Genomic DNA, 16,008 nt, shown 5'->3' with positions numbered 1-16,008 from the left:
CAGGGGGGTGCATAAATTAGCCACTGCGATGCCATTCGTAGACTGAGGACTCATAGCGTGCGATAAAGTTAGCAATTTCTGAGTAAAGTCAGAGCTTGCGCAAGTGTGCGTGGGGCTGCGATGGAACTCGATTGTACCGTTGGTTTTGCAGTCTTGCTAAACATTAGAGATGTGTGTAGGGTAAAGTGGGCATCCTTATGTTATGCTGCAGCAGCATAGTGATCGCAATGGATTACCATACTATCGCAGTGGAACTGCATGCGTAATTGCTATTGCATTCACAGTTGCGATCAGTAGTGAATCAGGCCCACTGTCCGCTATTGTGACACTTTAAGCCGGAGGGCAATTAATTGAAAACAACCTGGCCGCTGCAGCCCCACCTCTGGAGCCACCACTGATGGGGACTATGTGGAAAAATAATCTGTACCAAGGCCATACTATTGTATATGTACGAGTTGAATAAACTTATGGAATGTAAGGTCTTGTACCTTATCCTTTGGAACACCCTCATAATATGAAATGATAGATCTCCAGTTTAAGTAGCTAATCCTATCAAATAACCTTAATAGATTTAGTTACCGTAACCCAAACTGAGTAGTTGCAGATGTGCAATCAAATATACCACCTACATAGAGGTCACATTATGTGTAACTTGTTTTACATCCTCAATATTAGGCACATGTTACAAAAACCAGGCTGACCTGCACATGTACATATTTCATTTACTTTATTAATGCAGCCTATTCAGTACAGGCAAATCCATTACAGAATTCAAAGAAAGAATGTCTAATCAAAAAGTTTTCCTTACTTCAACTGAAATGTCTTAGGAGAGCACAAAAAGTTAAAAATAGGTTTCCAGGCAGCTTGTTTCCCATAAAATGGGCAAACCAACAGTCAATGACATCATTTTCTCCCGCTGATCACTTGTGGTTGGCTGGCGGCAGAGGGGAGTTTCGGGTTCTCGATGCTTTAATCATTTTGCGGCGGACAATGCTGGGGAGCAGATGCAGTGCTCTATTTTTTAATCAGGATTTTTCTTTATTGCTGATCTTCAATGTATCAAGGATGGAAAAGAGGAAATTATAATTCAATTTCCCATTGGACTATGAGGAAATGAAGAACAAACATTTTAGTATAAGTTTCATAAAGTGGTGAACAAAATGTTTGGTGTGCATTCTATTCAATTAAAATGTATTTAAAAATTGAACATGTATATTATCAACTGTTTTTTTCTCTTTTAGTAAATTGGGCAGTGGGCCTGATTCAGACCCGCTCGCAAGCAGGTCGATGGTAGGGCACTGCGCATGCACGGCGTGCGCAATGCACGTGCGCAAGCCCCGGAGCGAGTGAGAAATTCACTCGCTATGGGGCTCGCTACAAACGGGACGGCTGTCAATGTTGATCGACAGCTCGCCCCGTTTTGTAGGCGGGGAGGGGGGCTGGCTGATCAAACGGAGGCGTTCCTGAAGAAACGCCTGCCGTTTGAGGGCGGCCCTACTAACATCACTCGTGATGTCAGTAGTAAGCTTCCTGCTCTATTAGAGCAAGAAGCTCACTGGGGCTTGCGGGAACAAGACCCTACCACAAGGGTCTTGTTGCAAGCCCGATGGTCGCGACCTTTATCTGGCCGCTCACAAAAGCTGTGGGTGGTCACCCACAACTTAGAGAGCAGCCAGGAGACGGGTAAAAAAAAGAAAGCGGCCACCCTGATTCAGAGCGAGCGCTCACTTTTTGCGAGTGCCTCTGAATCAGGCCCAGTGTTCCTTGTTAGCTGTGAAGTTGCCATCCCAGTGGCATACTGTATATTACCCCAACCCTCACACCACAATGGGGCAAGAGCATCATTCATTCTGCTGAATCAACCATCATAGAAATATTCTGTATAGATGCAGCAACCCTGCCTTTTTTTTCTCTTAGTAAAAAATATATTTTATCATTTTTCTGTTTGAACCATCATAACAAAATATTATTATAAGAAAAAGAAAAATATATATAAAAAATACAAAACAAATAACAACAACTTAAATTAGCTATTGAAAAAAATACAACAATAAATAATAAAAAAAACAAGAAAGAAAGAAAAACAGGCAAAGTAAATTAAAGGCAAAAAGTGGCGCTTTTTAATAGAAAATTCCTTCTCATTTAGCTTCAGGAGCAAATCTAGAGAAATAAATAAACATGTTTGTGACACAAAGGGTGAAATGCAATTTCATATTTTTACAAGCTACAAAAAATACTGCTTACTGTACTTTTGTATGTAGCATGCAAACACTGAGCAGTTGTATTCTTACACCATGATTTACAGTTTTACTAAGATGTTTTTTCCTCCCAACTCAAAATCTGCCAATACAGTACATTTTAAATTTTCCCCTTCAAATGAAGAAATGAATTTGTCTAGCAGTAAGAAAAAAATATAATGAGCAAGTCATTAAACAGGTTTTCTTACATGAAGCCAATGCTTTTTAATGGGCAGAGGCTTTGCTTGCAAAAAGCTTACGGTTTTAACAAGTCAGGCAATCAAATAGGGGGGAAAAGGAAAGTGTTTTGTTTCATACAAAACTGTTGTGCTGCCTGAACAATAGAGCAGTCCAAACTGTATAAAAAATATGGGGTTAAACGGTTTTATGCGGCGCTCTACCAGGGTAGAGGTTACAATCTAGGGGAGTGTTCTGGATGGAAGCGTAATATGCACACTCTTTTCCAATGTCCACAGTCTCTATAGATGTTCCAAATATCTGGCCTTCAAAGGAGATAGAATATGTGCAGCAAAGTTCAGTCCCAGATCAGATAATGGTGTGTTTGGCAAAATGTTTGTTAATTCCACGAAGTTAAGCAAATGTATCATGAAATACAGGACCTGATTCAGAGTCGCTCGTAAGCGGCCGCTCATTCGCTCCGAGCGATGTTCGCACATCTGCGCATGCGTATGGGTCATAATGCGCATGCGCCAACCAGTCATTGCGGTCAGAAATTGTGCACTCACAAAATAGCGAGTGCCTGCTAATTTGAGTGACAGGATGAGGTGTTTGTGGGTGGTAACAGGGGAAGGTGCTTGAAAACGGGGAGTGGAGATCCGAACGCAGGCGTGCCAAACGGTCAAAACGGGCGTTTTAAGGGTGTGCATAATTAACAAATCAGCGTCATCGGCCACGTCACTTGGTTGTCTCTTAGCCTGAACTGTTCGCATGATTGCGGTAGGAAAATCCAACCACAAGCACTGCGAGCAGTTCAGACGCCTTTCGATGTACTCGATTAATCTAATAAATAGCGGAAATGACATATGATGCGAACGGCCAGGGGGCGTCTTTACAAAATAGCGAGCGCATGTTTCGTTCGCTCGCTCAGACATAGAGGCGTCAACAGACCGCAAAGAGCGAGCGCTCAATTTAAATAGCTGGCCCCTTTTTCTGAACGACCGTTCGCAAATAGCGTCCGGCTCTGAATCAGGCCCACAGACTCTTGATTAATGTCTTTCGTCTCAAAATATTCCACTGTAATTGCTGCTGTAACATTTAGCACATTTGCTCCATTTTCAACACTCCTCCTCTGCATGTTGACATGCCTCACACTTCAAGCACAGCATCTTAAGAAAGAATGGAAACAGTATCAAAGTCTCCTGGGCAGGGCCGGGGTGCAGGTTGTATGGCCAATTTCTGGAGCATTTCCACGCCCCCCCAATCAGTTGGTTGAGGCATTAGAGGCAAATAAAGCAGTTATTACAGTTTCAAGAATGTATACCCTGTGATGTAAGTGCTAGCTACTGCATTACATACAAAAAGTAGAACATTTTGAACATTTCAAATAAAGTTTTACAATTGTCAAAAAGTAGGTCACAAAGCAAGTGAGTGCAAACAAAAGAATGTGAATCCTATGCAAAGCAAGTAATGCAATGACAGGGATGCGTTAGCTCTCAGTATTACAGATAACCACAGAAAAGAATGCTGGTACATTCAGGAGCAACAGAGCATTTCAGCTCCAATGAGGAATCGTTCACCAAGCTAACCAAATGTTACCCTATTACTATCAAAGGAATTGGCAATCAAGTCCTTACAGCTACTAAAGTAGAGACAATTAACATTTGCTTAAAAATTGGAACAAGAACAAAAGTTCATCAGAAATTGAAGACTTTCTTTATGTGCCAGAAATGGGAACAAATTGTATTGCCATTAGTGTCCTAAAACAGAGAGGCCACGGGGTTCAGTTCGCTAAGGCAAAGTCCATTGTGAGAAACAGAAGTAGGACCATCATAGCTACAGGCACAAGATATCAGCAATTGTGCATTCATGACACATAATAATGTTGCGCAATGATAACAACTGTGTCACAGTCACTGGAAGTCAGGCAAAGAAGATTTGATTTCCATGGACATGACAGTGTTCAGAAGCTACAGAAAGGGATGTCAGTGAGGTTTAGTGTTTGTAACATGGAGAAGCTTGAAGCAAGGGAGGGTAATGAAAGTGGAGTGCACTACTCCATTTATAGGCCCTTCAGGGAGACTTTATACCCTGTACAAAGATGGCCACTGAGGTAAATACTGCACATGCACTGTGCCATCTTGTTCACTGTGTTGAGTGTCACAGTGGGAGTTGGTTGTCTCCTATTTAGCTCTACAGAGAGACCCACATTTACCTGCATATAGTAACGATGTTTCAGCAAGCCTACACCACTACCCGCTAGTAGCATACACTCACCGACTTCTGAGCTGTATGAAACACCGCTCCACTCCATTCACCAGTTTGTACAACAGTGTGTATGACTGTACCTGTTCTATCTTCAATAAACCATCAGCACGGGTTAAGTAACTGGGCTGTTCTTAGTTTGAGTCTTCCACTGGTGTGTACCTACATAACTCTACATCAACACCTGTACACACATCATTTCCAACAATGGGCGTGTTATGGGAATGTTGCTGCGTGTCGCTAAAGTGTTTGTGTCATAGAGGCCATATTCAGATGGAAAGCCTGCACTGCCATAGGGCTGGTGCAAGTTTTGATAGTGTGACCGATGATGGCATCTACAGATGCTCAAAGTGTGCTTCTCAGTCCTTCCACATTCATTACGCATGATTGTACACCACGGAAGGGCATGGTAGCGGCATTTGCATGAAGTTGTAGATGGGTGACCCTACAAAGAGGCAGCCGTGGCTGCTTCATGCATCCACCTCTGATTCAGGTCCTCACTGTGCTGTTCAAAAAATGTAAATAATCCTCAAAAAAGAGGACTAGTGAAATATGCAAAATGAAAACTCTTCTTTTTGTCTGTGCTTTTTATTGTCAGCAAAATTCTGTATGTATCTAGCACAACGGAAATAAGAGGTATTTTGGTTCATCTTTTAATCAAAACCTTTACATTCGCAACCCAGTGTCAAGGGTCCAAATACTTTGTGTTGACCTGCATTCACATCTATGCATTAAACATAACTGAAATTTAATTAAAATTGTGTACCGTCACCTCAGTATGTAGTAAAAGGCTACAAAATGACAAGAGTCTTGTTCTTTAAAGTACAAGTAAATAATCCTTTATAGGCAGGCAGGACAGTAGCAAAGACCTTATTAGGTATTACTTGGAAACATTTAGTATGTGGAACCTCAATCTTTAAAAATTTTTGCAACATTTTGTTTTGTTCTGTCAACTTTTTGGAATTTGCTGGACTTTTGCATACAATATAAGGTAAGCTCCTATTCCAATAAATACAAATATTCTTCTTATTATTATTTATCGTTTTATATTATATCATTTTGTTAGCTCTTTATAAGAAATTATACTTGCCCACTGTCCTTAGTCATCTGCAAAAGGACTTTTGGAACAACACCATTTAGTAAACATGTACCATAGCCTCCGATATGAGAAGGCACTGAATTGTAAGTAATCCACCTAATGAATAAAGCAAGGCATTAGCATATGTCGTCTATTACAAGCCGTGCCAGCAGGCATATAAGAGTTAAGCTGTGTCCTAATGACTAGAAGGGAAAAGTCTGTGTCATTTTCGCATCTGACATTTCATCAATATGAAAATGGACACTGGGCCTCAGGAGAATCACAAATCCTGCTAGACACAGCTCATCCTCCAGGCTTAATTTGTTTCATTTTATGTTCCTCAAAGCAGCCTCACCTTTTACCTTCATCCCTCTCATTTCTGTTTTCCTAATTGGCCCTTATCTTGCTGGCATAGTGCTGACCACAGGAACCTATGCAGGGATGTGCAAGGTGGCAAGATGAATTGAATGACATAGCAGAGAACATGGTGTTCACTTTGTAGTAGTAGCTCAAATATTTAACCTCTATTAATTGATAATATTGTAGTATGTAAAATGTGGAGTTCATTCAAAAGTTGCAAATGTCTACTCATGATCATCCTTGACCTGTTTTTACTACACTACCAACTCCAATGAAAAAGTCACATTGAACTTTGACTTACTAGATCTAGTAATTGGGGAGGTGGAGGTGCGTTATTGCTACTCAATTAGACATGGACGCTACATTGGGATAACCTGTGTACTGTATGTGGTCACTGGGATGCTCTGTGTACTGTATGGCAATCACTGAATACAGTACATGGTGTAAAGCATGGTGTAAATGAAGGCTGTGGGGGAGGGGTGTGCGAGTATTTCCATCTACCAGGGTGCACCGTCGCTGCCCCTTGGCCTCTGTACCTGGCTACCAGGGTGCCTGGAATGCCACCTTACGGCCAGTAGTGCTGCTGCAGTGCTGCTCGGAACACCCAAAGGACATTCCTGTCAGGCACCCTGTAGTGGGCAGAACCTCCTGGACAGCATTCTATTTTTACCTGCTGATAGCCCCTCCTCCTCACATAACATCATGTATTGGAGGCATAGGGCGGCAATGAGCCCTGATCCTGTGCCTGTGATCAATGAATGATTGATTACAGATTGAGCTCTACAACTGATTGCGTAGAAAACACTAGAATTGCGGTTATAGTAGACAATTTAATTAAATAAATTAGCGGCCATCTATTCACAATACTTACTAGTCATTTCTGTACGGCTTCAATAGGGGTTGCTGCAGGAAAGATGATTTCCATTTGATCTGTAAAAGGATAAACAACCGATGAGTTGGAGTTGTACAGCATTTGTTTTTAATATAAATGTGAGGCACTGTTATTGATAAGGCATTATTCTTATTCTCTTTAGTGCAGTTGATCACATTACACTATTTGTACACAACATAATAATATGAGATATGGTAAGAACTTACCCTTGTTATCTCTATTTCTACGAAGTCCATAGGGTTCCACAGGATACCTTGGGGTATAGGTGTGACGTCAGTCGCTGGGCACCATAGAGTTAAGCTTTTCAGCCTCCCAGGATGCACTAGGGTCCCCCTCCTATACCCCGCCCCCGAGCCAAGGCACCTCAGTTAGTTATCAAGCCATAGGCCGGAGGAGGAGAAGGAAGAGAGAGAAAAAAGATCTGGACACATACAAGAATCACATTCTCACCAGAGGGAGACGGAAAACCGGTGACCAGAGCAAAGCCCATCTGCAGCACAGGTGCGACAGGGCGGGAGTCCTGTGGAACCCTATGGACTTCGTAGAAATAGAGATAACAAGGGTAAGTTCTTACCATATCTCATATTTTCTACTTCAGGGTCCATAGGGTATCCCCAGGATACCTTGGGGATGTCCCAAAGCAGTATCCTTTAAGGGTGGGGACGCTCCTGTGCAGAAAGGAGAATCCGCCGCCCGAAGGAAGCATCCTGAGAGGCGAAGGTGTCAAACCTGTAATACCTCACGAAGGTATGGACAGAGGACCACGTAGCAGCCTTGCAGATCTGAACTGCCGAGGCACCACGTCGAGCTGCCCACGAAGGACCCACAGACCTAGTGGAATGAGCCTTCAGAGAAGGAGGGACCGGTAGGCCTTCATGAAGATAAGCTTCAGAAATAGCCATACGGATCCAGGCTGCCAAAGTTTGCTTTGAAGCAGGCCAACCCTTTTTACGGAAGACATAGAGGACAAACAAAGCGTCCGACTTCCTAAACGAAGAAGTGCGGTCAACATAAGTCCTTAAGGCCCGCACAACATCCAAAGAGGCCTCACCCACGGAAAGACCCGGTGAGTTAAAGGCCGGAACAACTATTTCCTCGTTAACATGAAACTGGGAAACAACTTTGGGAAGAAACTCGGGCCGAGTGCGGAGCACTGCCCTGTTCCCATGAAAAACCAAGAAAGGGGGTCTACAAGAAAGAGCCCCTAACTCAGAAACACGTCTGGCCGAAGCAATGGCCAGAAGGAAAACAGTCTTAGCTGTTAGCCATTTAAGATCCACTGAGCCCAGTGGTTCAAACGGCAGTCCTTGGAGAGCCCTCAGGACCACAGCCAAATCCCAAGGCGCCACAGGTGGAACAAAGGGCGGCTGAATGCGGAGAACACCCTGCATAAAGGTGCGCACATCCGGGATTGTAGCAATCCTACGGTGAAACCAGACAGATAGGGCCGAAACCTGTACCTTTAAAGAAGCAAGGCGAAGCCCATGATCTAGTCCCGCTTGCAGGAAGGCGAGAATCCGAGACAGACGAAACTCCCGCGGTGCATAACCTCTCGGTCGACACCACTGGAAGAACGTATGCCACACGCGATGGTATATCCTCGCGGAAGACGGTTTCCGAGCTCGTAACATGGTACGCACCACAGAGCTGGAAAACCCCCGGGACCTCAGCATGGCCGTCTCAACAGCCACGCCGTCAAAGACAGCCGAGTCAGGTCCGGGTGAAGGCAAGGACCCTGAGACAGAAGGTCCGGTCGTAGCGGCAACCGCAGAGGACTGTCCACGGACAGACCCTGAAGGTCTGAGAACCAGTGCCGTCTGGGCCACGCGGGAGCTATCAACAGGAGCGACCCTCCTTCCTGTTTGAATTTCCGGATTACCCGTGGAAGAAGGGAGACCGGAGGGAACAGGTATGCGAACCGGAACGTCCACCGGACGGACAGAGCATCCACCAGAGACGCCCCTTTGTCTCTTGTGCGAGACCCGTACACCGGCAACTTGTTGTTGTGCCGGGACGCCATGAGGTCGATTTCTGGAAGACCCCACCTGTCCACCAGTAGTTGAAAAACGTCCGGGTGCAGGGACCATTCCCCCGGATGAACGTCCTGGCGACTTAGAAAGTCCGCCTCCCAATTTAGCACTCCCGGGATGAAGACCGCTGATATGGCCGGAAGATTGCGCTCCGCCCAAACCAGGATCCGAGAGACCTCTACGAGAGCCGCCCGACTGCGAGTTCCTCCTTGCCTGTTTATGTAGGCCACGGTGGTAGCGTTGTCCGACTGGACCTGCACCGGGCGACCCTGGAGAAACCGCTGTGCCTGCTGGAGAGCATTGAAGACCGCACGGAGTTCCAAGATATTTATTGGAAGCTCCGCTTCTGTCGGCGTCCACCTGCCCTGGAACAAGTGTGGACCCGAAACTGCTCCCCAGCCCCGAAGACTGGCGTCCGTTGTCAACAGTACCCAATTTGGAACCCAGAACGGACGTCCCTTGTTGAGGTGGGTCGTCTGTAACCACCACGCAAGGGACAGGCGAACCTCCGGGGTGAGCACAATCGTCCGGGACTTCAGAGACTGAGGCAGCCCGTTCCACTTGGACAGGATCAGGTGCTGCAGAGGTCTGGAGTGAAACTGGGCGTATTCCACCATGTCGAACACCGACACCATGGAGCCCAGTAACCTCATCGCCGAGTGTAAGGACACCCGGCGGCTGTGCAGACAACTGCGCACCCTTGACTGTAAAGCAGAGATCTTGTCCTCCGTCACGAAGATCCTTTGCTGTCCCGAGTCCAATAAGGCTCCAAGATGCAGAATCCTCCGAGACGGGATTAGAGTGGACTTCTGCCAGTTGATTAGCCAGCCGTGCCGTTGCAGCAGTGCAATGGTCAGGTCCAAGTGGCGTAACAGGAGCTCTGGAGATCCTGCCACCAATAACAGGTCGTCCAAATACGGCAACATGCGGACTCCCTGCAGCCGCAGAGAAGCCGCCATGACCGCCATCACCTTGGTGAAAACACGTGGTGCTGTTGCCAGGCCAAAAGGTAACGCCCGAAACTGGAAGTGGTCGCTGCGGATTGCAAACCTGAGGAACTGTTGATGGCGCAAAAGAATAGGGACATGCAGGTAAGCGTCCTGTATGTCCAATGACACCATGTAGTCCCCAGGTTCCAGCGCTAGAATGATGGACCGTAGGGTCTCCATCCGAAACTTCGGGACCCGCAAAGACTTGTTGAGTGCTTTGAGGTTGAGAATCGGACGATATGACCCATTGGGTTTCTGTACCAAAAATAGATTTGAATAGAAACCCTGGCCCCTCTGGGAGAATGGAACAGGCACTATAACTCCAGCCTGGAGCATAGTGTGCAATACCCTCCGCAGCTCCGTAGCCTTGTTCCGGTCTGATGGTAGACCCGTGGTGAAAAATCGAGCCGGGGGTCTGTGCCGGAAGGAGAGGGCGTATCCGTGGGAAACCACCTCCAGAACCCAAGTGTCTGTCGTAGTGGTCGACCAACACTGGGCGAACTGTAGCAGGCGGCCTCCCACCCTGGGATCCCCCAAAGGGAGGCCCGGACCGTCAGGCCGCAGGCTTGTCATCTGGCCTGGGGGCCGGACGTCTGGTACTCCATGCCTGCTTCCGGGGCTTGACCGATTTCTTAGGGCCAGCCTGTCAAGGAAACGACTGTGGTTTGGGCCTGCCCTGGGCCCTAGATGACCGAAAGGACGATGGTCCAGAACCAGAAGGAGCAGCGGCCGACGGGAGACAAGCAGATTTGGCTGCCGCCAGCGTGGCCACAATCTTATCCAGATCCGGACCGAAGAGAACTTCTCCGGTAAACGGCAACGCTTCCAGACCTTTCTTGGAATCTGCGTCCGCCTTCCAGGATCGCAGCCACAAGGTGCGACGAGCAGCTACCGCTGCTGAAGAAATTCTAGACACCAGAGTACTAATGTCTAGAGCCGCCTCGTTGATGTAGGTGGCCGAATCACGGAGATTGCCAATCAACTCCGCCTGTTCGGCCGGACAGTCGGATTCAAAAGAAGCCTCTAATGAATCCGCCCAGCGCTCCATCGCTCTGGCAACCCAGCAAATGGCCATAGCCGGCCGTGCTGCCCCCCCTGCAAGGGAATAAGCGGACTTCAGGCAGATTTCTACCTTGCGGTCCGTAGCATCCTTAAGGGAGGACATGGATGGCATCGGCAATGTGGCACTACGGACAAGACGGGTCACGTGAGAATCCACCTGTGGAGGGGATTCCCACTTAGCAAAATAATTATCCGTGAACGGATAAGCCATCGCCAGGCGTCTCTGCGGCTGGTATCTTTTGGCAAGTTGTTTCCACGCCTCCTCTAAATGGTCCACCAACTGACCCGAAAGAGGAAAGACTGTGGCATCGCCCTTCACATCTTTGAAAAAGGCATACTTAGATTTAGCCGCTGGGGGAACTTCGTCCTCAATCACCAAGGCTGTGCGGACCGCCCGAATAAGTCCAGGAATATATACTTTGGACTTAGCATCAGCGTCCTTAGTATGGAGAGGTTCCTGATCGTAAGGATCCAGAATCTCCCCATCATCAGACGTCCCTTCGTCATCCTCATAAGGAGCGGACAGAGACGCCACCGGCCTTTTATGAGGCCGCATCACAGACTCCCCTTGCAACACATCCGACAAGTGCTGTACAGAACTCGTCAGGGAGTTAACCCACGCTGGCTCCTGAGAACCCGGGAGCGGGGAAATAGGGAGACTGTGGGGTACCACCAATTGTCGTGGGAACCCCTGCATGGGTGACGACACCACAGACTGCTGGGACAAACCCATCGGAGTAAACGCGGGCTGCGGAGCTAATTGGCCCACTAAAGCTGTTAACGCCTGAGCGAAACAAGGCCAGGGCGGCTCCTGTACCGGTGCTGTAACCGTAATAGGCCGCGCCATGGACAAACACTGCCGGCAAAGGCCCTCCGCGCTACCCTCCCCCTCCGCTAACGGTACTTTGCACGTGGTACACTGTAGCCGGAGGGGAAAATCACTTTCAGACATGATGGCACCACGTATGTGACCTCTCTCACCAATTAAGTATTAAATAGGCGAGAGACCACCCTGCAGCACCGCACCGCAAGGGCTTTAGCAGAAAGAACAGGGACAGTAATAAAGCTGACAGTTTAGAGAAGAAAAGTTACAGGCAGCGCTAGCACAGTCACATACAATGCAGAGAAATAACAATTCCTGCACTAACAGCGCTGATCACTCAACTACACAGACACAGGGCCTGGTAGGACACAGCGCTGCATACACAGACCTGAGCCACAACGGAGGAGAGGTATGCGGGGGGACCCAGACCACGATGCTTCCGTCCAGCGCTTCCAGCAGCGTTCACCATGCGTTCTGGAGAAGATGGCCGCCGAGGAGCAGAGAGGAGGCTGGCCTGGGGGAGGAGCGCTGCCACAGGACCAGTCGGCAGCATGCAGAGAGGGCTGTGTGCAGCGGGGGAGGCGCCGGCTGTGAGACAGGGAAGGCGCGCTCCCCTGGCATGCATTTAACCCCTGGGACGCCGCAGCGCTACCGCTCTGCTGCGGTCCGCTGTCCCAGGGGGTAGTGGAAAGCGCAGGTTGGTCGCCTGGCTCCACGCTGCAGCCAGTCCCCAGGGAGCCCCCTGCCTGGGGACTTAGGACCATGTGACCAGCGGGGACCCACAGCGGGACCCCGCTGCTTACCTTTGTCCCCCTTGGATCCGGCCATGGTCCGGAACATCTGGGGTCACCGCTAGCTGTGACCCCAGATGCTCACCAGCATCCCCGGATCGGTACCGGCGTTCTGGTACCGGCGGGGGTGTAGGGAAGACAGCATGGACGTCAGGACTGACTGTCCATGCTGTACATCCAGATGTGCAGCCACAGCTGCACTGAAGAAAGCTTCAGGGGCTCTTCTAGCCCCCACTCCGACAGGTGCACCCGACGCCGGCCGGGCACCAAACTAAACTGAGGTGCCTTGGCTCGGGGGCGGAGTATAGGAGGGGGACCCTAGTGCATCCTGGGAGGCTGAAAAGCTTAACTCTATGGTGCCTGAAGTAGAAAATGTATTTGACATATTGAACATGTGTAATTCCACTTCTGCATTGAATGCTAACACATGCACTTAACACGTGTGTATTCTACACTTCCATCGGACGTATGTAAACACACTAGCATGCACAGTGTAAGTACAGTACTTATATTATTAAGTTGCTTAGATTGCAAGATGCATGCTACCCTACATACTGACGCAAGTACACTTACTCTTTCTAACAGAATAAAACTATGGCAAATTTTCTTCCACGGCCTAGTTTGCTATTCTAGGCCCACAGTTAAAAAGTCTTTTGCTTCTTTAAAACAGTGTTCTAATTGTGAAGCCATCACTAAAAGTTGCAGTGGTTCTTCATCATTCCTTAAAGTACTGTAGGTGAAAAGATAATTTTTAGCCTACCTTTGAATGGATGAATTATCAGTCTGATTCATTCTTATGGTAATGCAGGAGATATCACAGATATTTTCTGCTTACCTTGCAGTCGCGATGTGGCCTGCCATCTCCATAAACTAGTATGGGTAAATACATTCATCAAACTCCAATGCTGCTAGTTCCCAACAGTGGCGTAACTAGGGTCTTTGAAGCCCAGGGCAAGATGAAAAATGGAGCACCCCCTCCCCCAACTGTTTGTGCACGCCTTCGGCAAATGCTCCCAAAAGTGGGTGTGACCAGATGCCACAAGGGGTGTGACCATTAAAAATGGGGGCGTGTCAACATGATATGTTCCCAGAGTGACTCATCACTCTAGGAACATTCCTTTCCATTCCATATACACCTTAATGCCCCCAGTAGTAGTGCTCCTTATGCAATGCCCCCAGTAGCAGTGCCCCTTATGCAGTGCCCCCTTATGCAATGCCCCCAGTAGCAGTGCCCCCTTATGCAATGCCCCCAGTAGCAGTATCCCTTATGCAATGCCCCCTGTAGCAGTCCCCCTTATGCAATGCCCATAGTAGTAGTGCCCCTTATGCAGTGCCCCCATTAGTGCCCCTTATGTGGTGCCTCCATTACTGCCCCTTATACAGTGCCTGATTGGTACTTTATCTCTCTCCACTTTATCTCTCTCCAAGGTTTGATACATCTCCTTAGTCAAAAGCATGTGAGTGTGGGTCTTTTTTATGTATATGGCTGGGAAGATGGTATTGGGGGGAAAAGGGGTAGTAGGGTGAAATTTTGCCTAGGATACCTAGAAATCTTGCACCGGTCCTGCTCTGAGCTCATCTCCTTATTCTCTCCCTCTCAACCTGCTGATCTACTTGTGACCTGCACCTCACCTCCTTAGCAAGCTCATTCCTGCCTCCAAGATTATATTATTAATTATTAATTTATTATTAATTTATATTGCTCCAGCATATTCTGTTGCACTAACAATTAAAAAAAAAACAGTAATTAAAAAAGACTGGGGAATAGTAGACAGATGTAATACCCGCTTACTTGAACACAGAATTATAGCAACTATATCAAGTATCTGCAAACTAATCTCTTGTTCTGGTTCTAGAGAGGTAAGGATTAAGCAATAATATCATATCACTGTACTTCCACAGACTGCAGTTTTATTTCAACAACTTTCATCTTTAACACAAAAAATTATATTTCGGCTTGGCAAAATTTCAATTTGCTTAGACCGTTTACACATATATAATAGAAATAATATTTACATTTTTACTTTACAGGAACACTGGATCTTGGAGGATTCCACCCGCCTGCTATAAGGTAAAAGGTAAGTTAAACAAGCATGCAATATCAACTTTATATATCAATTTTCACTTCACTTAGCAATTGGCAATTTTTCTGTTTAACTATAACCAAAACCTACTGGTCAGTTAACTATTAACTATTTACTATTAAACAAGTTCAGTGAGTCTATTCAGAGTGATCACTTGGATGGTGCACAATGTTGTTCCTGTCTGGTTTAGAGAGGGAAATGTTAAGGCATTCTCGAAATATTTGATGGGGTTGAACTTGTTACAATGGCAGCATCTGTTGATATTTTAACACTGGGATTATGTTGCAATTTTGTAGAAGTTCTAGTTAAAGCATCTATCTTTCCCTTTAGGCCTATTTCACACCTGCCGGTATTGGCTGGCCGGAAAAAAAATAGGCAGAAGTTGGCCGTTTTTCCAGGCACTCAGTGCCTTTCACATGCAGAGGCTTTGAGCCGTTATTAATGTTTTTTTTAAATTATTTTTTATTTATCCACTGGGCATGCGCAGCAACAGCAGCTCCAATACAAGCCGGCCGTTGTGTGTGTATGGAAACATTGTTTCCTATACTCCACTGCATTGCAGGGACGGCACGGCATGGCTGCCGTCCTTCTCAGTGGATATTCCTGGCTATAACACGGCGACTGTGCCGTGCCCATGCCGCGTGAAAGGACCCACCCGCTTCCATCCACCACTGAATTTCGCACCCGGCAAAAAAACGCCCGGATTTTTGCCGGCCGGTGAAAACCGCCAGGTGTGAAATAGCCCATTGTGTCTCTCCTTAGGCAAGAAACACACACTGTTGCCAATAGATGTTTAGTAATAGTCTGGTGAACTTATTCTTTAACTCTTTCTCACCTATATGAGCTGATTTTCTAAGAACTTACTATAGCTGATGAGGGATACTGAGTAGGTGAAGCGCTCTAATGCAGTTTAAGACCTTCTAGCTGATTCCCTGCAGCTTGATCTCCCTTAGTGTAGTGGTTTCAGTTCATTGCGCGGTAGGAGAGGTGGGATAACTGAATTTACATTACACTCCTCTTCCTTTCAATCTTAGTTTTAATGAAGAGGGGAGTGGTCCGGAGACTTAATTGTCAAATAACTTGTAGTGGTACTTTAGCTGTCTTTGTACTGTGTCTATCTGCGGATTGCTGAGCTGGGTCTTCAAATAGGGACTTAGGCCCTGATTCAGAGCCAGACGCTCTGACAGAGCGCTCGCTCTGAATCAGGGCCGTCCCTTTGT

General features: G+C 47.0%; 1 long non-coding RNA gene across 1 annotated transcript in view; it reads right to left on the bottom strand.

The window, feature by feature from the left end:
* Positions 1-808: 808 nt before the first annotated feature.
* The window catches only part of LOC148525582 (uncharacterized), a 41,538-nt gene continuing 26,338 nt past the window's right edge, over positions 809-16,008 (bottom strand). The window contains exons 3-5 of the long non-coding RNA XR_015878273.1: positions 14,721-14,768; positions 6,989-7,047; positions 809-1,103 (exon numbers count right to left, since the gene is read on the bottom strand). This is a non-coding gene — a long non-coding RNA (uncharacterized LOC148525582). The remainder of the gene's footprint in view (positions 1,104-6,988; positions 7,048-14,720; positions 14,769-16,008) is intronic.

This window comes from Taudactylus pleione, unplaced genomic scaffold (genome assembly GCF_031769625.1).
Source record: "Taudactylus pleione unplaced genomic scaffold, aTauple2 ptg000105l, whole genome shotgun sequence".
In the NCBI taxonomy this organism is placed as follows: Eukaryota; Metazoa; Chordata; class Amphibia; order Anura; family Myobatrachidae; genus Taudactylus; species Taudactylus pleione.
Note: the sequence above shows the minus strand (reverse complement) of the source record. Positions and strands in the feature narration are given on the sequence as shown.